Genomic DNA, 23525 nt, shown 5'->3' on the forward strand with positions numbered 1-23525 from the left:
TGTATAATTCATGTATGAGGTCTTCCTTACTGTAGAAAGGTACATACAGCTAGACCTGCCTAACGTCACACATTTTATGACGATACCCGACAACACAGCAGCGGTGAAAAGGCACTACACCAGTGAGAAGAAAGAAAATTGCTGTGGGAAAAAAAAACGTGAAGATTTGCAATTCAGATACAACACGCACTTTAAAGATAGTCCTGGTTTTGTTTTGACAATTAGCATCATGCCCTTCCCCCCATCCCTCAGTCTGGGAGTAAATAAGAGTGGATCAAATTCTAATCAGAGCTGATTGCTTAGGAGCTGTATCACAGCAGCTCCCTATATTCTGACACTTTGATTCCCTCTCAACTGAACTTAACTTTCCAAGTAAAGCAGTCTGACATTAATGAGCTGCAATCAGTGAGTGGCCGGCTGTTAAAAAAAGAAAGCTAGGGACAGAGTTGCTCTGTGAAGCTCTTTCTCAGAATTATTTTTTCCAGCCCCTCTGCCCATCTCTCCAGGGGATGAAACCCTGCAGCGGACAACCACTGCTGACGGCCTCACTCAGGGAGCAACTGGCTGTATTACAGCAAGCTGCTCACAGCTTCTATCAGGAAACACTGGCCAATCAATTGCGGGAAGGGAGAGTGGTTCAGGTTCAGGGATGGGAGCAATTAGATTAGAAAATTAAGAGCTAGATAGTGGGAAGGATGGAGAGGAAAGATGGAAGAAGAAACGACAGAGCAGTTTAAACAGAAAGGAAGAGAAGAAAAGTTAGAGAAAATATGACTGAGATGACGCTTGGCCCCGGATGCATGACGGCTGGGATCCCAGCAGTATGCTGTACAGGCGACATTTACTGCAGGCCAAACAGCTGGGGTGCGTGGGAGAGCACCAAGACAAAGAGCTGGATGCAGAATGAGAGACCGGGAGGAGCAGTGGAAGGAGGGAGGGGAGAGGAGGTCTGGTTGTCTGTACGAGGTGTCACAAGATGTGAGAAATGCCACTATGGCTAATTAGAGTCAATGAGACTATACAGAACGAAAGGTTCAGATCCAGGGGAACAGTCACAGTATAGAAGTTCAATGGGAGGTCAGACAGAGGACAAGTGCAGCAGAGCTGGCGGGCAGGATGCCGCTGTTTTCTTTTTTGTGTTCGATCTGAGGTGGCATCAAAAACACTAACATGATAGCAGTGTAGTCCATAATAACACTGGATAAATTACTTTCCAAAGTGTATTTAGATACAGATTTTAGGTTTAATTAAAAAATATTTCAAACCCCAGGACTGTAAAACCTTCATTTGTGTTACTCCATCCTGTCAATGATAATCAGAATCAGAATCAGCTTTATTGGCCAGGTGTGTGTCAGATGCACGAGGAATTTGACTCTGGTACATCGGCTCTCAATGTATATGTGCATAACCACATGCATGGGGCAAGTAAACAGTAAACCAGCATAAGGCTGTGTAATATAACAAAATAAGCAGTATTAACAAGCAACAAACAGTCCAAACAATGCAAAATAAGCAGTATAAACAGGCAGTAAACAATGCAGACAGACAAAGGAATGCTCATTGTGATTTTTTATAGAGTACTTAATAAATAGAGACCTGTATGGATCTGAATAATCTGTATAATGTACATTTACGGGTATTTCACTGAGGGTTATTGTCCAATCATACTGTCACTGGTTAAGTGTTCATCAGAGTGATGGCCCGGGGAAAGAAACTGTCCCTGTGCCTGGTTGTCTTAGTGCACAGTGACTTGTAACACCGTCCAGAGGGGAGGAGTTCAAACTGTTTGTGTCCAGGGTGTGAGGGGTCTGTAGTGATCCTCTCTGCCCTCCTTTTGACCCGTGAGGTGTACAGGTGCTCCATGGAGGGCAGGCTCACACCAATGACCTTTTCTGCAGTCCTCAATGTCCGCTGAAGTCTGTTCCTGTAGAATACATTCAGGTCATCTGCTAGTTGATCGTCCTCCACTGCAGGTGGTGATGGTTTCCTATAGCTAGTGATGGTTTTCAGGCTTCCCCACACAGACGAGGGGTCGTTGGCTGAAACCTGAACTTTCAGCTTTTCAGAGTAGCTCCTCTTTGCTGCTTTGATCTCCCTTGTCAGTGTGTTCCTGGCCTGGCTGTACAGAGTCCTGTCCCCACACCTGTAGGCCTCCTCTTTGGCATGACGAAGCTGCTTGAGTCTTGCTGTAAACCAGAGCTTGTTGTTGTTGTATGTGCAGAAGGTCTTTTTGGGCACACACACATCCTCACAGAAACTGATATAAGATGTGACAGTGTCAGTGAGTTCGACCAGGTCTGTAGCTGCAGACTCAAATACACTCCAGTCTGTGCAGTCAAAGCAGGCCTGTAGCTCTGACTTAGCCTCCTCAGTCCAGCTCTTCACTGTTTTGACTACAGGCTTCACAGCTTTAAGTTTCTGCCTGTAGGTTCGAATAAGATGGACTATACAGTGATCTGAGAGTCCAAGGGCTGCACAGGGGACAGAGCGATAGGTGTCTTTTATTGTTGTTTAGCAGTGGCCCAGTGTGATTTTTGTCCCTGGTGGGACAGGTGACGTGCTGTCTGTATTTGGGCAGTTCGTGGGAGAGATTTGCTTTGTTAAAGTCCCCTAGAACAATGAGTGGAGAGTCAGGATGTTCTAGCTCCAGGCTAGTTATCAGTTCTGCCAGTGGCTGTAGTGCACTACCCTTGGCCTGTTGTTTTATGTACACTCTCATTAGAATGAAACTGTTAAATTCACAGGGAGAGTAAAAGGGTTTGCAATTGATAACAAGAGACTCTAGGTCTGCGTTACATGTCCTCTGTAGCACTGTGACATCTGTGCACCAATCTTCATTTATGTAGAAGCAGATTCCACCTCTTCTCGTTTTCCTGGACAGCTCTGTTACGCGATCCGCTCTGAACACCTGGAAGCCTCGTACTTGTATCGTGCTGTCCACGGTGGAGTCACTTAGCGGGGTCAGTGTTCCTTTCTGGCACAGCCTCACTAAGGTGCCCGCACACTTTCCCCGGCGGCGTTTTTTCCAGGTCCCGTATATTGCCGCTCCGATCAGAATGCCCATACAGCATTCTTCATTCACAAAAATCGAAGGAAGGTAGTTCAGTGTGAGTTGTCCGATATTTAACAGTTCTTCTCTGGTCAAAGTATTCCGGGATGAGCTGCACAAGACCAAGAAAACAAAGAAAAACAACAAACAAGGCTGCCATCGCTGCTGGCACCGGAAGACTGTAATGTTCATATTGTTGTACAAATAAGCATGAACATCATTTGAAGCTGTATCAAATGGTTCATGTTTCTTTGTTTATCCACAGTACAATACAAAGGCAACCAAATTCAGGTCAGCCAGATTTAAACTCCTGACACAAAACAGCACACTCTGACACATGTCAAGTTTTACTGCATGTTTGACTTTAGCCTTGTTAATACTTTATGTCTGTGCTTGCAAATTAGTTCTGCATAACATCTGTGTTGTTTATTATGTCTGGCCAGTGCAAACAAAGCTTTTTTCTAACAGGTTCCTGTGATGATAACATGTTGATCTCTTGTTCTCGACACAGTGAATTATTTACTTTTTACTGCTGCTGCTGCTGTTTTACTGAATCATGATGATTGTTCTACGGGGTGCATGTCTTTACATTCACAGTGGCATCTGCTCCAATATACTGTCTCTCTATTTTTCCTACATTATTTATCTTGCCTTCAACACATTTTATTGAATGTGTAGTTGGTATGACTGTAGACATGGCAAATATAATATGAATTTAAAATAGTCTTTATTGAGCGAGGAGCATAATTATATCTACATCAGTTATAGGCGCAAGTCTACTGGAAACCAACACTTGGCAGAAAATATTGCATGCTTATTGACTCCAGTTTTGTTGTTTTGATGTTTTGATTTTTGTTAGATATGCTTTTAAAGGATACATATTATGCAAAATTCACTTTTAGAGTATTTTCTGACAGTCACCTGGATCATCTCCAGTGTATAGAGACACAAAACATGAGAAAAGATGTTTTGATTTTCCCACATTTGTAAAAACCCCTGCTCAAACGTGCTGTTCGCATTTGTTTCTTTTTATGACATCATACAAAATGGTGTAGCAATTCAAGTCATAGATCCTCCTCCTACTCAGATCTGTTTTTGGTGCTACTGGTCCTCCACGGTGATTTTCTTGCTAGAACAGCAGACGAACAGCCCTTTGGCACAGCTCAGAGGAAAGCTTGGTTTCTGGAACTTTGTGCATGTAGAAGGGTGTAAATGCTTTTTAGTAGAACCTTTAAATAACAGCATGAACCTGAAAATGAGCATAGTAGTAATGACCTTGTTTTCTTGGTGTGTTCTGACTGCATCTTTAAGGTGCCATGATTCCATATAAAGTCAGTGCAAACACACAGATAACCCTGATGCATCTGTGTGAGTTGAAATTGCTTTAACCCTCCTGTTATGTTCATTTCTCAGGTGATGCCTGCTCAGCAGTTATGTTCGTGGGTCAATTTGACCCGCAACATAACAGGAGGGCTAAGTTGAGTGAAACCTTTCACTCATCCTGAGGTGTAATGACATCATAATGATACAGAAAGAAGAAGAAAAGGAGAGGGATGTATGGGGAAATAAACAAATCTGGAGTTCCAACCGCATTGCACTTCCTCTGACAGACAAATCCTACTAAAGCTCATGTTTGATATTGTTCATTTTCATGCAGGTGGAAACAATGATGTGGCATGTTTGCAGTGTGCTAAACTACAGCATCCAGGCTGCAACAGACAAAGAAGGGATTTCAGGATCGAGCCTGCTACCGCCAATCAGGAGGCAGCTCCTGTGATGTAGATAGAAAACTGATTCAGTTTGGATTCTGACTCTTCCTTCCAGGCACAAATCCAGAGGATCATTGTGAAACTACTAAAGAAGCAGAAGCAAGGAGAAAAAAATCATTTGCTGTCCCCTCAGGGCAAGCGAGTGCTTTGGCTAAAAATACTCCTCCAAATTTTTCAATCACATTCTATCCCACTGCTCCACAATTCAAGAGCTTTAGAAGTTAAAAGGCGTGGAGGAATTAACACAAAGAAATAGGCCACCATTGCAAACTGGTGAAACATATTTGTCTTCCCCCTGTGCTCCCCCTCCATCCCTTCTTCCTCTTTCCTCCCCCACTGGCTGCCTTTAGAAATTGAATTAATCCTTCTGTGATCTGTAATTTCATTTTTTCTTTGCTTCCCTCATTTTGGTGCGACATGAAAACCCCGTCCTTTTCCCAGAGGGATGCTATTACATGTGCACATGGTTCACCAAGCAGTAGACGTTAGAGGAAAATGAAATTGTCTTTGCTTACTCTCTGATCCCTTTAGTTGAGCTGTGTAAATAAGGAATGGTTTCAATTAGGAAGGGGGAATCACAGCCGCTGGTAACTTCTTAAGTTGGCTTTAATCGCTGTGTGAGCTGCTAATGTTTTCATCCAGAGCCCTTTAAATACACACGCTCTACATTTATCAGACAAAATTTTATTTATCATGCTGCCCCCTGAGTAGTGTTTCCCAGTGCTAAGTCCTTGTTTACATAGTCAACAGCAAATTAGCTGCTGTGTAAGTGTTGTGTGTGAGTACCAATGTCAGTGTTTCATAGTACAAATAATCAGCCCTATGAAGGAGTCCATCGTCGATCAAACAGGTAATCTGGTAAATCTTACATGGCAAACTGGCAGCCAGTTACTTAACTGTCTTTTTTTTCACCCCAGAAGAAAATTTGCACACATATCAATACTAGAGCCCTACATAAACTCACAGAAACAAATCGCTTCCAGGGGGAAAAAGGGGGCTGGCTGACAACCAACAAATTGGTTTTCTGGAAAATCATGTTAGTGCAGAGATATCAAACAGAAACTGCCATTAAATACAGAGGAAGAAACAAGTGGGGAAATGTATGTATGAATGTATGAAGAGACAATGGTACTGTAGCTATGACTTCAGGTTAATGGAAAGATGCTCACCAGTTGCTCACTGTTCATGGGGGATGACAGACCAGTGGTCAGAACAACTTTTGTGTTGTATGACTGTTAGAGGATCAATAGAGAGGGCAGTTCCTAAGAGGTGTGCTGTCCTTTCAGTTCCAATTAAAATATGTTTTTGTGTATCCATTTATTAAATTACCTTTACCCGAAAACAATCTTACCTTAGGGTCAATTTAGTAGTTTGGGAGCTTTTGATTATGTGTCATTATCTTAATCAGTAGGGTGATATTTCTAAGGTAAAGACTGAGCTTTGACACAAATGAGAAGCCATTAAAATTCCATATAAACAGGGTCACAGAGTATGATTGTAAGCTCTAGAACAGCTGTTAAATGGACTTTGTGGTGAGATTTTCTTCTTAACAACTCTCCCACTGACTGTGACTGAAACTATTAGCTTGTTCAAAGGCAAAAATATGACAATATAATAAAAATGTTGAGTAAAGGTAAACATAGACAAAGAAAAATCAGGATGACAAATACAGATGAATAAGGTCAGTTATATAAAAAATACAATATAGCCCTCAGATACTATAGGGGAACAACAGTGAGAACTGGCCTTGGTTGTGCGCATGCCTTCGGAGACGGAGAGCAAGTGCATGAACTCCACATTTGGTTCAGAGTGAATATGCATGTGTCAGAGAGAGTTCATTTAATCTGCTTTCAGAATCAGAAAAAATAAAGCAGATTCTGATTTAAGGAGCAGAATAAATAATAAACACTCATTCCATTTTTGTTTCTCTGAAGCTGACCTTCCACACATGTATTTAACTGACTCATCACTTAGAATCAACAGTGGCCCTCATTTCATGCATCTCATATCTGGATAAAATCCAGATACAGTATGATTTAATGCACCAATATTTATACTAACAAATCTGATGGCATCTGTTTGTGTTTTACTGCCCTGCAAACAGTTCAGTCCAGGTGGTGGAAATGCAACTGATACTGTTTGGCAATCAAAAAAAATTTACAGCGCAGAAAGGAGATGAAAGAGAACAGGCAAGAGAGGGACATGAAGAACAGGGAAGACAGAAAAAAGAAGAATAAGATGGCAGGAGAAGAATGTAAAGAAGGCGAGAGAAGGCAAGAAGAGCAATGGAGGAGGAGAAGTAAAGGGAAGAAGATAAGGAAAATAAGAAATGATAGAAAAGGTTGGGCTAAAACAATTTATCAATGAACCACTGACTAACACAGACACATGGATGACTGGGTTATGAGCCATACAAAGGTTCTGAGGCCATATGGCCACCTGGCACTCTCATTCACACAGGCAGTGGTGTTCATTGGCTGTCCTGATAAGGATAAAATGAACACTCCACATAACAGCAACTAAACTAAAGTCTGAAGAACTGGATCGTCTCTGACACTTTGTGGTTACACTTGGGTATCTGATCTATCTCAGATGCATGAAGTGTACATGAAAGCATTAGGTCTTTCCACTGTAAAGTTGCCAGTTTGTATACACCAAAAGACTTGGGGGGGGGGGGCATGTATATAAAACTTTCATATCGGAGGAGGCATGGATATAAATCTTTCATATATTTCTGTCAGTGTGCTGTTAAGGTGGGTATTTGAGCTCTAAACCAAACAAGTGTAGCTTATAGGCAGCACAGTAAGATGCCGTGTATGCTCAGTCATCTTTACATGGACAATTCCAACTTTCCATGCATATAAAAGTAAAATGGTCCCTCAACTTTGAATTGAAATCCTGATTCTGGTACTGGCTCACTCCCCCTATTAAACCCATCTGCCATGTAAGCACCTCTGAGCTGCAGCCTGCCGCATTTCCATCGCTCAACACGTTTAAAAATAAATGAGTAAATATGAAATTAATACGCTGAAAGATCGGAAAGCCAAGGCCTTGCACACACACGTGCCGTGCCTCGCCTCTGGGAGAAATGGTTCAACCAAATTTGCATAGGGGAGAATATAACCCAGCATATATTATCCTCCCTCTGCCACTGATTTTTGATCCCGCTGCTCTGTCCATCACATCTCTCATTTGGTGCTATTGCCTCAGCTCGTCATGGAAGAGAATTGTTTGTTTCCACAAATAATAATGTCTCAATTAGTAGCTGATGAGTTCATATTGTTCACAGCCTCTTAGAGAACAAAGTGATTTTATTTTTGTTCAAATGAAAAGAATTTTATGAAAACGCTGGTATTTCTAGTATGAAAACAGGAATGGAGCAAATACAGTTACTGCTTTACTTAAAGTAAAAAGGAGCTCTGTAACTGTGGATCACATGATAACTTTTATGTGAAAGGAGTTAACATGTAGTGATGAGCTGCTGCTTTACTGTTTGGTTCAGTGTCATCCCTTTCATAGCCATGTTTTCATCTACAGTTTTAAGGCGGCTGGAAAAAAAGCTCTTACAGTACATTAAAGTGCTCTACCTGACAAAGTGAAGACCTAACTTGAGAGTTAAGAGTCAGATATTTCAATCAGAATTTGCAAGAGACCAAAACAGAAATAAAAGGAGAGGGAATATTGTGCTTTAATTTATAAAAGGTGACCAGGAACATTACATGACGGGTCATGTTGCTCCATGCTAGATACATAAGGTAGGGATTTCCTTCAGTTAGGTAACAAGGTTTAAAACCGATCTGTCAGTGTTGTGCCCACAGCTTGATAAGCTATAGAGAAGAGAACAGTTTTTTTGTTTTGTTTTTCATCATGTTGTATGAGTTTGGTATGTTAGACAATCACATTACTGTCCTCAGTCATCAGCAGCAGCGTCTATCTCGTCTCCTCTGGGCTTATGCATGTACATGAATATCTTAATTCCCATGCTAGAAACACTCAATATACAAAGGAAATGGGAATATGCTCAGGAAAACCTTGCTCCAAAGGCACACTACTGATAAAAAACCATCACTTGGTCATAGATATTTATACTCTTAATCTTGCTTTTGTAGGACTATGGCTCTTGTTACCATTGGTAACTCTGAGAGACGAGACAGTCCAAGTAACTTCAGAACAGTGCTGATTTATTCAAAGGATCACAGGTAAAATTAAAATTACACGCTCAGGTATCTTGCACCTCCAAACTGCTCGCAGGCAGATGTAAGATGAAAGACCCTGAACCCACCAGGCCTATACATTATATCCCCTCGGTTGGGCTAGCCCCATACTACACAGAAACGTCAACCGAGACGTCTCTCTTACCAGCTTTGCAGCTGGCATATTATGGCTAAGGCTACAGTTATACACATCCTAATAATCATATTAAACATCCTGTCTGCTGACAGTCATCAACTCTTCTCTCTAGTATCCTTGACCAGATGTACCCTGTAGAAACTCATAAGCATGACTAAGCATTTAATAGTCTAACTAGACATCCTATCTCCACTAAACATTTCTAATACATAAAGTATCTATCCAGACTAAAAATACCTAACACTTTAATTGTTTCCTTCTTCAAAGCAGCCACTCTGCCACAAAATACTGTATATTTCCTCAGCAGAATTCCAAGAAATACAATCCAACATGGACCAGCCTACAGTGATACAAACCTGCACACCTTCATTAGGTCTTGATAAAACCAAGACAACATGAATATGCTGTAATTGGCCTTTGGGAACTGAAATCACCACCCCACTATTCTCTCTGTGAAGCAGTCATATCGTTATTCAGTGTCCAATTAAAGTGGACCAAGTCTCCTCAGGAGCTCTCCACTCTTGTGAGGACCACCTGCAGACCCCTCGCTCAGGCTCAGCAGCCCGCCTAGAGTCATTAGCCTTCATACTGTACAGGCCTGAAATGGAAATGCCAGTAACGACTCTGTCCTCCCCATTGCCACCTTATCCCTCTCAAATTTTCTCAGCTCTGATTTCTCTCGCTCCTCTATTGGATGGGGAGGTTTCTCTGTTTGGCTCCTGTGCACATTTAGCCCATTTTTCTGCCTCTGCTCTCTGCAGGGAGTCTGCCCTACTCTCTGTAACTCTCCTTCTCTCTACTGTATCTGTCTTGCTTTTAACACTGCTTTCTGCTGCTGTCTGTCCACCAAACCCCATCCACACCAGTCCGGAACACTGTTGAGTAGAGAAAAATCTTTGAAGGGTCTCTTCTGGCCTTAACCACTTTCTCTGCCTCTACACATGAGAGTCTATTTTCTGTATTTTTCTCTTCTTGGTGTCAAGACAGTGGGGTGAGCTAGGACAAGGTATCAGTGGTGTAATGGTGAACGAAAAATATTGAGTGAGCTAAGACCTCTAGTTAGTCAAACACTGACCAGATTTTGAATTGAGTAATTTCTTGTTGTAGTTATAAAACAAATGTAGTGTCTCTCAGGTAATAAAGCAATCATGCATCTTTCCAATAAATCCATACCAAGACAAGCATGAAGCTATAGGGAATGTGAAGGTATGTCATGCCATGTTTAATGTTGGGACGAGGGGACCATTTTGGGAGATACGTACTGTATTTACCTGCATACATTCTTGTTTTGTTTGGCTAAAAAGTAGCCTAAATTGTTTAGATTTTACTTTACTGACTGTGGTAATTCCAGACTGATAACCTTAGCTGACTGTAGCTAAGTTGGAGCAGACCTATAGATCCCATCTACAAGAGCAACAGACTGACTGTGCACACTGATCTCTAGCTAGCAGCTATCGGGAGACAAACACTGCAGATGAATCTGTTTCTGTACTGTCTGTGCTCAAGCTGAAGACTGTAGTGAACATTTGGATGTAGTTGAAGCATCCACTACTGTAGGTAGCTGTAAGGCATAGTAGTTTTTAATTAACTTATAGACATATGCAGTGTATATATCTATGATTGATAATGAGCCTGGTGCTCCAAACATGGTGAATTTACACCAAATTCAACACGGGGTGATGTCAGCCCACATTCTCTATAGCTCGGTGAAGCTATACTTAAGTAAACTGATGCTCCGAGCAAAATGCTAACATCAGCATACAACATGAAAAGTGAGGTATTGTGAGGATGCATCCTATTCAACGTTTCATCCACAAATTCCTGAGATTTTCAGTCTGGACAAGCAACTGACCAATAGCTGGCACAAATACAGTAAGGACTGGGTTCTGTCATAGTAAACACTATGTAATTTTATATCATGATAATATACATTGTGACATAAAGCATTATTTGGAAACTGTTGAGAAACTATTTATAGACTATTTATAGATAGCAGTACTGGGCAGCTCAAATATTGTGTAACTGCATGAGTTGATTTCATTATTCTGTATAACTATTTAATGTGGGACCACGACTGGTGCTATAGGAAGCATATATGAATATGATGACCAAAACCTGTGCAGTCAGAAAATTGTCATTTTACTGTCTTAAAAATCTGTAAAAAATGTTAGCTTTACCGTAAATATTGTAAAACCTCTTAGATCATGATATAAATTATTGCCCAGCTACAGTGTTTTTTTTCTAAAATGTTCAACATTTCCATTAAATGTGTAAAGAGAAGATGATGGAGGTTTTGAAGTTCTTTTAAAGTTATTAGTAATAGTAATTATTGTAATTTCACCAATATAGTTCATTATAAAAATTCAACAGGTAGCATTGTGTGTTACAGTAGGACACAGTGCATATTACTTTTGGAATAAATTACATGTTGTAAAGATTTGCTACATTGCATTGTTTAGGTTGCAAAGGTGAGTAGTCTCTACATCACTCTGTAGGTCAGAACGGTTCAAGCGGGCTTACTGTCCATTATCTCCCTGCAGGGTGTGAACAGTATCGACTCCTCTGTCTTTTCACCTTTCTGTGTGAGGAGTAGTCTCAGCACCTACTGTGTGGACTAATCTGTCTCTCTGCCTCGGCCGTGGTTTCCCTCCCTCTCTCACCATCCCTGAGTTCCAGGACAGCATCATTAGCAATTGGGGCTCAGAGTGCAGCTCGGTGGAGCCCTGGGGCCAAAGCTTTGTGACTTAATTACCCACCTAATGAGTCACTGGGAAAGTCACTGGGGCTGCTGGTGTGTCCTCCTCCTCTATCTCACTAACACACTCACATGTACTGTACTCACTTCGTTCCTCTTTGACTTATATGCTTATTTACTCATTGACACACTTGCGTTTGAGCACTTGCTGCCACCACCTAATGACTGCAGTTGTACTCACTCACTCGCTCACCTGCTCTCCTCCTGATTTACACACATATTTATTTACTCACTCAGGCTACATCCTCCCTAATGCAAATAATAATGCACGTTTGAAAACAATCTATCCATGCTAGTGTTTGCAGGTTGTTTTCATCTTTATCTCTCTATAAGTCTTTTCTCCTTCCCTTTCATTTGGCAGATACCAAACCTTTGTACACAGACACAGTATAGACACTCATCAGAGTTTCAGCTAGACTCAGTGTCATGTCTTTCACCTTCAGCTGTACCTTGAACAGCAGTCTTGTTGCTTGCTTTTTCTTTATAAAACACTATTTCAGATTTGATTTTCTTACTGTCCTTGTATCGCTCTTTCTTGCTTAATCAATCGCTCGGTCACTCGCTTCAACGTGTAGAGAATCATGAACATTTGAGTGCAGTTATTTAAATGAAAGTATATTATAGTGCAGTTCTTGCACACACAGACCGGAGACACATTTGCCCTGTGCTGTCACACCTCCTGCGCTCTCTCGCCTCATGCAGTAGCACTCAGGCCGATGGATTCACACCTGCATGCGGAGCAGAACGGGCTTCTCCTACTCACTTCTCGGATGCTGTGAGTGGACATGATGACACTTGCTGTGCTGTTAATGTAGAACTGAACTGCTGCTGGGGGTCGAATCCCACTCTTATGAAGTGTATTATTGAGCCAGATCTAATGATTGTTAGACTGAAAGCAAATGAAAATGAAGCATGGTTTCATATCACAGTGACAGACCTGAACTTTCTTAAACTCACTGGCAGTAAAAGTGAGGTCATCCTCATCTGTTTCGATACTTATACTGTTGAGTGTACAGTTCCCATTTCTTCCCAAATAAAAAGTATTGGTGTTTACCAGACAGTATCCCCTCCTTTAGTCCTCACATCAACAACATTTCACGTTCTGCCCATTACCATTAACGCAGTATATTCAGACTACCTTCTGTCCATTTTTATCATAGCACTCGTGTTCTTGTACATGAACTGGTAACAACTTGGAATGATTGCAAAGCCATCCTCTGTGATATTCCCAGTAAACTTCTCCATCAAAATCATAGAAACTTCATTACCTGCACCAAGTCATATCACCGTATCACACTCTTCCCTGTCTAGCTTCACTGGCTTCCTGTTTATCAGCATATTCACTATAAGATTATACCTTCAAAGCCCAACATAATCTGCCTCCCCCTCAACTTTCTCCACCCTCACATCCCTCTTCCTTCCTTCAGTTCCTCCTCAGCTGCTTTGCTGTCCACCCCTGTTTTTAGACCCTTCAGCTGCTCCACATCAAGATTTTGGAACTCAGCGGCACACTGTGTTCACTGGCTGGATTCTGTTGTACAGGTTGAAATCACAGCTCAAAACACATTTATTTAAATTACCGTAGCATATTCATCATAATGGAATTGTAATTATGTCATTCTATTCATCCAGTTCTTTGCTTTTAACATTGCTATTCTGTGTTGCTATGTGCTTGAATTTTTCAGTGTTTGTTCTCTAAGGTGGCCTTGAGTGTTTTTGAAAGGTGCCAAGTAATTGAATTTTATTATTGTTGTTATTAAGTATTTATATTTTCACTGGATATATATTTTTAGGAATAAAGACCACTAATTTCTATGATACGTTTCTAAGATTTATACTGGTGTGCAATGTAGCTTAAGTTAGTTACAGAGCCTTTCTGCTGCAGTTTGTGATGCTGACAACTCAAGGATTCACATTGCTAGTTTAGGAAATCTTGTCATTAGAGTAATAGGCAGAGTGACAAGAACAGGAGGGAAGCAGTAACTAGAAAGTGGTGGAGCATCTGGCCCGCGGCACAAACAGCAAACCTGGCCCTGGAGGAGTGAGGAAAATCTGGGTGCAGGAAGTGAATGAGACATTTTTTTTCTTCAATAGCTCCTGTTAAGATGCCCTCGAGCGAGGTGCTTAACGGCCGACTGCTCTGATGGAGCTGCTGACTGGCACCAGGATGTGCATGTGCCAGTCAGCTCCCAGGCCTCATTGTCCATAACTGAGCGAGTGTGAAGGGTGATGCTGAAGAAGAGCACAACAGCTGAGCTTTTCCTGGTAAATAAAGATAAAAACAAATGGCCCGGATGACCAGCTAAATGCTAATGCAATTACATTCTCTTTGTCTAGACGGAGCATTTAAGGCTACCTGTGCAGATTTATAATACATATGCATCTCTCAATCTGTGCTCAGAGATCTGGCGGAAGCATTTACTGGAGATGGGGAGAAAAGCAAGTCAAATTCATCTATGTTCCTCTCACTAAACGTCTGAGACACTGTATCCTTTGAAGGCTAAATGAAAATGCTGGAAGTCTTGATGGTGGAAAACTACCTGTAATTGGTTCAGCCCATAAAATGGCTTATATGCAGAAAAAACAAAGGTCTCTATCTGTTCCCTCTGTCATCTCTCTCTCTCCCTTCCTCTCAGGAATTAAAGTGTGCCTCTGTCACCAGTCTTCAGGCTGACAGGAGGCCTCCAGAGTGCGTTTTGTCCGCTCGACGCCACCTCCTCCGCTGACAGCCCTCAGTTGCCTGGAGACGCTGCTTGAGAGAGAAGCTGTGGTAAATGAGCAGGTTGTTGATCAAAGCCCACAGCAGCTCCACAGCTGCATTTTCAACAGTGCGCTGCTCAGGTGCCACATGCCACTTTCACTTCCTGTCCTCCACTAACTACAAGTTGCAGGCGCTTTTCACACAGTACACCCTGACATTAGCCCACCATCAAAAATCACATTTGAAGCATTTTCTGATGAGCCATGCCAGCTTGATTGAGGGCTTTTCTGCCATTAGCATTGCAAAGGACTGGAAATTTGAATTTTAAAATATGGGGTTCTGCAGTGATTAAGCTCTCTGACAAAGCTAGGGAGGTTTTGGTGGCACTGCGGTGCCATTAGATGTGCTGTTGACTGTGATAATTTGCTCTATACGCTGAAGAATGCCACTAGGGCAAGAAACGAGTATTACTGTTGTTTTCACCTGAGTTCATTGTTTTAAAAAAAAGTTACAAGTCAGTTCCTGATTTTTATTTTTATAAATTCATAAACATTTTGGGAAGGTTTAAAGTGGCTGCTGTTATAGCAGGTATCTGTGTCGACAAGACAGAAAAAGTATTCAGGTGCTTTACTTTAGTAGCAAGGCCGCAATTTAAAACTGTTGTATTACAAGTTAAAGTAAAGATGCTTCTAAACAGTCAGCACTTATCACTACAGTTACTGTATGTCTGCCACCTAGCAATGTCTATGATGTGTATTGTGAAGCAGCAGCAGGACACAACTACACAGCTACATCCAGCCTTACTAACACCCTGTACCGTAGGTTTCAGGTTGCTGTTACTCTGGTGACATCACAAAGCCAAATGGTTGCAACTAAAAATAGGGGAAAATGTTACACAATTTAAAAAGACCACTAAAATAAGTAAGATGATAAACCGTTCATAAACCCAGACCAAGTAATCAAACTTGGTAGGCTGATATTTCTCCGATATTGTGATGAAGACACGCATAAGCACACGTTTCACAAGAACGGAGGCCACCCTCTTTCTCTTTGATGTAGCCATTATGTCTCTTTACACTGGAAACAATGGTGCTGATGGTGGCAACCTCTCACTGTCTGACAGATTCTTAAATGCACAGACAGATGTATTATAAGCAAAATGTAGCTAATATATCTCTGACTAAGTAGGTAGAGTGGGTTATTCAACAGTGGCAGGGTTGTTAGTTCAATCCCCAGCTCTTCACTTTCACCATTAGTGTGTGTGTATGTATTAACCATAATGCAGACTGAATGTCCCCTTTCTCAGTTACATTATTATCTTTTATTGAAAAGGTTACTATTATGCTTTAAGCAGCATGTTCCATGTTGACATGGAACTACAGTATTTTATACTGCTGGGTGGTTTATTGCACCCCATAATACTGCACTGTGTGTTATATGGTCACTGTAGTTTTAAATACCTAAATTATAAAAGAAGTAGTAATGACAGCAGACAAATAAATGTAGTGAAGAAGAATTAAAAAGTAATATAAACGTTAAATACATTTCTGAAGTATTTATACTTAACAGTACTAGTTTCTTCACTGTGTGTTGACAAGTTTTGGCATAATTGTGTGCATGTATGGATACAGTCAACATGGGGAAAGAGGCACTGAAAGAAATTAAGCAATCCACGCACACACACACACACACACACTTAAAAACACTCAAAAACCAGCTCAAAGCCCTTAACATTCCTCCAGTTCACCTGCTGAAATGCACCGAGAGCTCTGCTTTCCTCCTCGGTTACCAGCAGAGTGCTGACAGGTGAAGAACCTGACATGTTACTTCAGATTCTCCGCCTGACTGGGAGAAGTGCAGAGTCAGTGTAGAGTGGAGGTGAGCGTGGGTGTGATGTGGAGTGTCAAAGGCAGCTGTGGGACATCACAGTTTACTGCTGGGTGGGTTGTGATCTGGATTCAAAGAAACATCTTGTACATGTACAAGCTTACTTTTATTTTCCTCTGAAATCTGAGCTAATCTGTCCCGTGTTTTACCTGTCCTGTGTTTATTGCATTATTGTTTATAACGCTCTTTATTATTAAGAGCTTAATTAAATTAGAAATAAGGGTGTGTTTCATCCTGTCTGTCTTACTTCCATCCAGCTCTCAAATATCTTAGAAGGAATGCAACTACTGTTTTTTTGCTTTTTGATGAGAAAATACAGTAATGTTGAGACTGTTGGCAGAACCAAAAGAAAATGTCAATCCACATGCACAAACCAATGCTTCAACAAAAAGTAAAACATCAGAAGTGTAAAAGCCTCAGAGCATGAATGGGGACAGAGTGCAGAGTGTTTATTATTCAAGGAACACAGAGCAGTGAAGCTGTACCTGAAAAGGACAAAATGTCTTTGAAATGGGATCAAAGTCCAGAATCTTCATTGTAACACTAAATATGTTGTTCTTTTAAAGACTCCACCAACCAACTGTTAACCAGTCTGTTCCACACTTACAAGAAGAGGAGTCGGCCTAAAAATAACAGCAAAAGTGTGAAACAGTTTCAGGCCTGCGAATTGCTCCTGACTGTGAGATTGTGGTGACCTGTTTGTGGTCCGTTCTGCCTGGAGCCTCTAAGCATAATCCCCTGACTGGACTCAGGATTACCTGCTTTTATCTGCCAGATTTCAGATGAGGGTTTGACTTGAAATATGTCTCAGACTGTGCCTTCACATTGAATCCAGGCTTGTATTTTAATTTATGTTACAACAACACAAGCCAAATGCTATGCAGCAGTGCAGGAAAGTGTGAGGGAGAGATCAGCTACACGGGTTCAACACAGACATGCTTTGTATTGTGTTGATATAGCAACAAATACGATAGCAGTTTCTCATATTTACTGCTAAATGTAATCCTAATGTAAACTGATTTTTTTGTTTATAATGAGACATAGCAATTACAAAGTCCAGTTTTGTCAAATGACACATTCTCTATCCAGATGTTCAGTGGAAAAACAGTTGCAACACCTGAGATGTAGTGCACTGAAATTTCAAATTAAGTAGAAAGTTACAGAGGTCCTTCTCCTGGAATCCAAATCATTTACATTGTACAGAGACTCTGACTTCAACCTTTCATTTGTAAGAGTAAGATAGTGCTATTTTTTAAACAAAACAAATTCCTTCATCTGAAACCTACACAGATTCAAATCTTTAGACCTGGCTTCTCACACGAGTCTGGCATTTAAGTGAAGACTAAACATACCAAAATATATTTTGGAGAAGTTCAATGTACAGGAAGGGCCAGAGCCACCTCCACTTGTTGAGGAGACTGAGGTCCTTTGGTGTGCGCGGGGCACTCCTTCAGACATCTTATGATTCTGTGGTTGCATCTGCAGTTTTTTACGCTGTTGTGGGTTGGGCAGGAGGTAGCACGGACAGGGACAGAAAGAGACTTAACAAGCTGGTTAAGAGAGCTGGGTCTGTCCTGGACTGCCCCCTGGATTCCATCGAGGGTGGTGGACAGAAGGATGCTGGTAAAACTAACATCCATCATGCATAACCCCTCCCATCCCCTGCACCACACAGTGGAGGCTCTGAACAGTTCTTTTAGCATGAGACGGTTACATCCCCAGTGTAAGAAGGAGCGTTACCGCAGGTCATTCCTCCCCACAGCAATCAGACTGTACAACACATCACTGCAGTGATAAGCTAAGTGAAATTATGAGGGACTATGCAATAATCTACTGAGGTGCAATATTTCAGCTCCTGGGGGTGAAATTCCTTGTAAATAGGCTCATGTGTAATATCTTGTTCCTGATCTCTCTCAAATACTGTACATTGCCCTGCTTTGGGTATTTTTGAGTAGTTGCTCAGAGATCCTTATGGCTGAAACACAACCGCCTATCTTCAGCCATCCTGGTGAACGAGAGTGTCCTGACCAGGTGTATCACAGTCTGGTAGGAAAACTTCTGTCTCTGACCACAAGGCATTGCAGTGGGTGGTGAAAACTCCCCAATGCATCACAAGGACTCCACTTCCAGCCACTGAGGGTGTCCACAGGGAACGCTGTCTCCGATGTGCTCGCAGCATTCTCAAAGACCCCTCTCACCCTGCTCACAAACTGTCTGACCTCCTGCCCTCTAGGAGGTGTTTCAGGAGCCTCCAGACCAAAACCAGTAGACTGAGGAACAGCTTCTTCCCCACAGCTGTCTCCTTACTGAACTCTGTCCCCTGTTGACCCCCACTGCCTTCCTCTATACCACTACACACACCTCACCCCTTCTCATCTCTCCTCCCAGGACTAATGCAATACTCTTCTGTTACCTGTAACTAAACTAAAGTGGGAGACTGTTGTCACAACTACACGCTGAGCATGGCTAGAAAAAGTTCATTTTAGCCTCACATAGTAACAAAACAATATATCATTTAATCCTAATTCAAACCTCAAGCTGGTGGCATATGGATGGATGGTTTTAGAAAATGGAGAGTTTCACTGGGCTGCACTGGAGGGCCATGGGGAGCCAGAGACCGCGCGTATTCTAATAGAAACACAGTGCAAATCCATCACCCAGTCTCTTCAGAAGTAATTAAGTCAAATTATAGACAACCCACACCTTCATCTTCCTTCAGATGGGGACCCTGCTGATGAACAGCTGGCCTCTTTTCATACAAACCTGCATCCCACCACTGTTATTTGAATCCTCAGAAACAATGCTGGACCTAAAGAGCCAGACACCCGAGTGAAATATGAGATGCAAGTGTAATTATGACAGAGTGAGCGCACATGTGTGATATCTGTTTCATAATTAACCACCCACTGTGCCTCTGTGACACCTACCTTTGTCTTTTGTCTGTGACTATAACAAAAAACTGACAAAAGAGATGGAGAGAATTATTACACACACATGGCTGCCTCACATTTTCATAGTTCAGAGGATTTGATTCATCACGGATGTGCGAAAACAGCACCTGCAAATGAGCAAACACTGGTTTGTTAAAGATAGAACTCAATTTTTTTGTTTTAAGAAGTCTGAGGAATTTAAGGGACACAATTAGAAGCTCATTTTAATTTCCTCTGAGACATTTATCAGAGTTGTAAACTACGAGGGTCAGCGGTTTTTGTGGTAGGAAAAAACTTCTTGGGCACGTGAGAATATAAAACCCAGATGAAAATTTAATAAACCTGTTCTTTCCTTTTTAAAATTCAGTTATTTTATGGTGAAGATCTGTAGACTGCCTCACACATACTTTTGGTACGACTGCATAAAGATGACCAGTGCACAGCAGATGATTGCTTCTGCACAGTGTGTTTACACATATCATCATGCAGTATGAACTCTACCTAATCAGGCTGCTATCGCCTGTCATCACAGAAGAATAAAGAATTATACGTCCATGTTGCAGCTGGGGACAGTGAACGCTGATTGCTTCTCCCTCGCCTCTCTTCAATGACTATAAATTCAGGCAAGTCACTCTTCGTGTCCATGTAGATGTAAGTGCAATCAAACTGTAACATACTCACAAATCGACCCCAGTCAGCACTGTGCTTTTGACTGCCACCCCTTGATGGGTTGAGAAAACAAGCAGGTCTGAAACACCTCTGTTCCTGTCTGACAGTGGCTTCAGGCAAATTCCATGCTTGCAAGAATTAAATCACATTAAATGTCTGTGAGGCCAGTGTATGCACAGCTAGTTGAAGCATGAGTCACTGTACTGCTCAGGAAGAATCAATTCACCTTTATTCAACAAACATTTTCCAGTGAATTTCTTACTCCATTTGTCAAATACACTTAAAGAAATCAGCTTTTTTTTTTATATTGCCAATCCTGAAGCTGATTTCTAAGTATGGAGGTTCTAGTGGAGGGGCGGTGCTGCACAAAGAGGCACACTGCTTCTGCCAGTTTGTTCTAACAAGAGGAAACTTCCAATATGTTTTTGAAAAATGTCCTATGTCCAACTTCTAACACATCTACTGAGAAGGGTTCAGAAGGTTTGGAAGCCTCAGCTGGAGCTAGTTACAGGGATTTGGCTCGAGGAGAAACAGTCACAACTGTGTGCAAAAGGACAGTTTGGATGTCACTAAATCATTGTTTCATAGATTGTCATCCGACACTCACAAGGTCTGACTAAGCCAAGGTGTTAAAGGAAATGCAAGATCATTAGTGAAAGATCAGATCACTACAAGAATAGTTTATTAGCTGTATTTGTCATTTTAGACTCAAAGCAAAGCCTCTTAATTACAGAATGTCTTGTCCCTACTGAGGACATGAGATGCTAAGCCAGTGTTATGTCCAGACTTAATGGATGCACTAAACTAAACCTCATCTCAGCAAACCTTTATTTCATTGTCAGTGCCCATTATTTTGAAAAAGTGAAGACTTTAATTTCACATTTAAATAACAGTGTAGTGAAACGTGGCACCTATTCTAATAAAATGATTGATAGCAGCTATAAAAACAGTGTCTCACAAACTGGTTACTATTAATGTCATTAGTAATCTTTGCTTATAAAAGCAATTTTAGAAAAATGTGATGTTATTCATTTATTGTACCAGCTGAATTTATGGTATCGACATGTTTCCCAAAATGAATTCAAGGCATTTTTAAACAAATCTCTAACACTCTATGTAGAGTTTTACAGGAGGAGCAGTTTATAACTTTATACAGGATCATTACTCACAGTATTTAGAGCATTTCTCAAGAAAATGGTTGGCGTTGCCAAGAGTGTGTGAGAAAATACACGGTTGGGGAAAAAACACTCTTATCTCAGAGTTTGATAACTGTTTTTCCTTCAGCTGAGTGATCATATGGTTTCTTTTTGAGCTGAGAAAATTATCTGACCAGTTGAGCTCATAAATCATTTCACAACCCCTGAAGGAATGTCAAGTTTGCACTTCCCTAAAGCTAAAACTGCTTATAGCCCAGTTCAGCAAACAGCTGCACATGGATTACACTTTAGATACATTTATGTCTAAAGGCCTGCCCAGAGATGTCTGAGATCTCACACTGAACCCAAAAACATGTTTTGCTTTGACAACACGCTGTGACTGCTCACTTTGCAGGAAGTGAGGTCAAGGCTGAGCTCCCTTCCTGCATATTCTGTTTGTGCAGCCTCACAGGCCTATTAGGCAAGAGTCTAACAATAGCTGCAACCACGTGAACAATCATCTATTTCTCTCCACACACATACAATAAATGCATTTGTTCCTTATTGGGAGGTGCTATCAGGGCCGGGCTGAAGGCCGGCAGAGGTGTTTTGTTAAATTTAGATTGTTTGCTCCTCTGCTGTGGAGACCCTGATTGCATTTCAACACAATCAATACTGGCATATTGGATCTGAGTGAGAGGGCAGTAAGAGCCAATAAAGCTTTGAGGGGGCACTCAGGCACATTGTCTGTCAGGCAGGCTGGAAAACAGCAGAGGCCATGTTAGAAGAGGCAATAAGCAGACAGGCTGGATAAAACACAGCAGCGTACAAACACACCTAAACACAAAACAAATCCAGACACAGAGGTTCTGAGACTAAAAAGACATCCAGCTACATGTGTACATACACACATACAAGCTGTACACACCACATGGTCTTTATCTTTTTCCATCTTTCTCCCCTCATTTCCTCTCTCTTCAAGACACTCATACTCATCTAATGACGCACGCAGGTTCCCCGCCCACACACACGTATCTCAGGAACCCAGAAAGCCACCAAATATGTTATTTTGCTGAAGCACAACTTGTTTATATCTTGATAAAACCACAAATGCCCCTGAAAATGGGTGTTGTTATATCAACTGTTTTATATGCTTGAAAGAATAAATAAATCAAATCAAATCAAATCAAAGTTTACCCAACATTAAACTGTCTCTCTAAGGCTTACTGTATGTTGTTCACCTGCTTTTCATTTTTGTTCTTCTGTTATTCCCTGGCCTTGTGACCCTCCATCTTATTCCTAACCTCACATCTCACACAACAAGAGCTAGCATCCAGCTGAGAAGCCTGTAACACAGTCATAGTTCAGGCCTGAACAACTTGAATCAAATCCTGAAGAGAATATTTCTTTGAGCATGGGGAGTTGCATTTGCTACAACATCATAAACACAAGCTGAGTTCAGTTAAATGCAATAACAAAGCCTTCAGACACAGGAAATAGTCAGCACAGAATACAAAGCATTACAAGTAAAGCTAATCTGAAACATACTGCTGTGTAAGAGGCAAGGAGGCGGGGACAAGGAGGAAGGAACTGTGCAGAAATCTGTGTTTCCTGTTGCTGAAAACTTTGTCAGCAGTTGCAGCTGTTCGAAGCTCAACAAATGGAACCTGCTGAGCTCTGGTTCTGCCTCTAAAATGCTGCTCTGACATCTTTGTCTCTGCAAACCACGGCTTGGCATTTTCCTGCCTGAGTGGCTCAAAACATTGCAAGTAGCACCCACTTTGTATGCCACTAAGTATGAATGGTGGCAGATGCAAGAAACTGCAACATGAGTCTGAATTTGTTCTGTCAGCTTAGACAGCAGCTGATGTATATTTTATGCACATTTCTAAAAGATTCTACAATTTGCCAGTAATCACACTGAACACCTTCATCAGGGGCACTCGGTGCAGTGACAGGCCTGCTCCAAGGAGGACTGGATTATTAACTCAGTATTTTCCAATACATAATCACCACTTGCCCGTTTTGATTTCTCAGACCATCAGAAAAACATTTCTCATTAGACTCACTTCAGCCTGCATCTAATTTACAATCATGCTTTGATTTGAACTGTGCAGTCTCAACCTGGGCAGCGGTGATGTAATGGAAATATAATGTAAAAACTAGATGACTGAATTCAGTCTTCAGTGTCATTCTCCCCTTCAATAACTGCAGTTCAATTCCACTTCTTAAGCTTAGGAGCTGGGGGATAAATCCCAGCTCCACCACCATCCAAGGAC

General features: G+C 41.5%; 1 protein-coding gene across 3 annotated transcripts in view; it reads right to left on the minus strand.

Annotated features, from left to right (window-relative positions):
- rftn1b (raftlin, lipid raft linker 1b) overlaps nucleotides 1–23525 on the minus strand; it is a 95825-nt gene that overhangs the window by 55548 nt on the left and 16752 nt on the right. Inside the window, exon 1 of one of the 3 annotated variants that reach the window (XM_020609743.1) lies at nucleotides 191–258. The exons of the other annotated variants lie outside the window; for them this stretch is intronic. The gene's annotated coding sequence lies outside the window, so the exon portion shown is untranslated. Of the gene's footprint in view, nucleotides 1–190; nucleotides 259–23525 lie in introns of those variants that run through there. 3 annotated transcript variants of the gene reach the window in all.

The sequence above is a fragment of the Monopterus albus genome, unplaced genomic scaffold, assembly GCF_001952655.1.
Source record: "Monopterus albus unplaced genomic scaffold, M_albus_1.0 scaffold101.1, whole genome shotgun sequence".
NCBI lineage: Eukaryota > Metazoa > Chordata > Actinopteri > Synbranchiformes > Synbranchidae > Monopterus > Monopterus albus.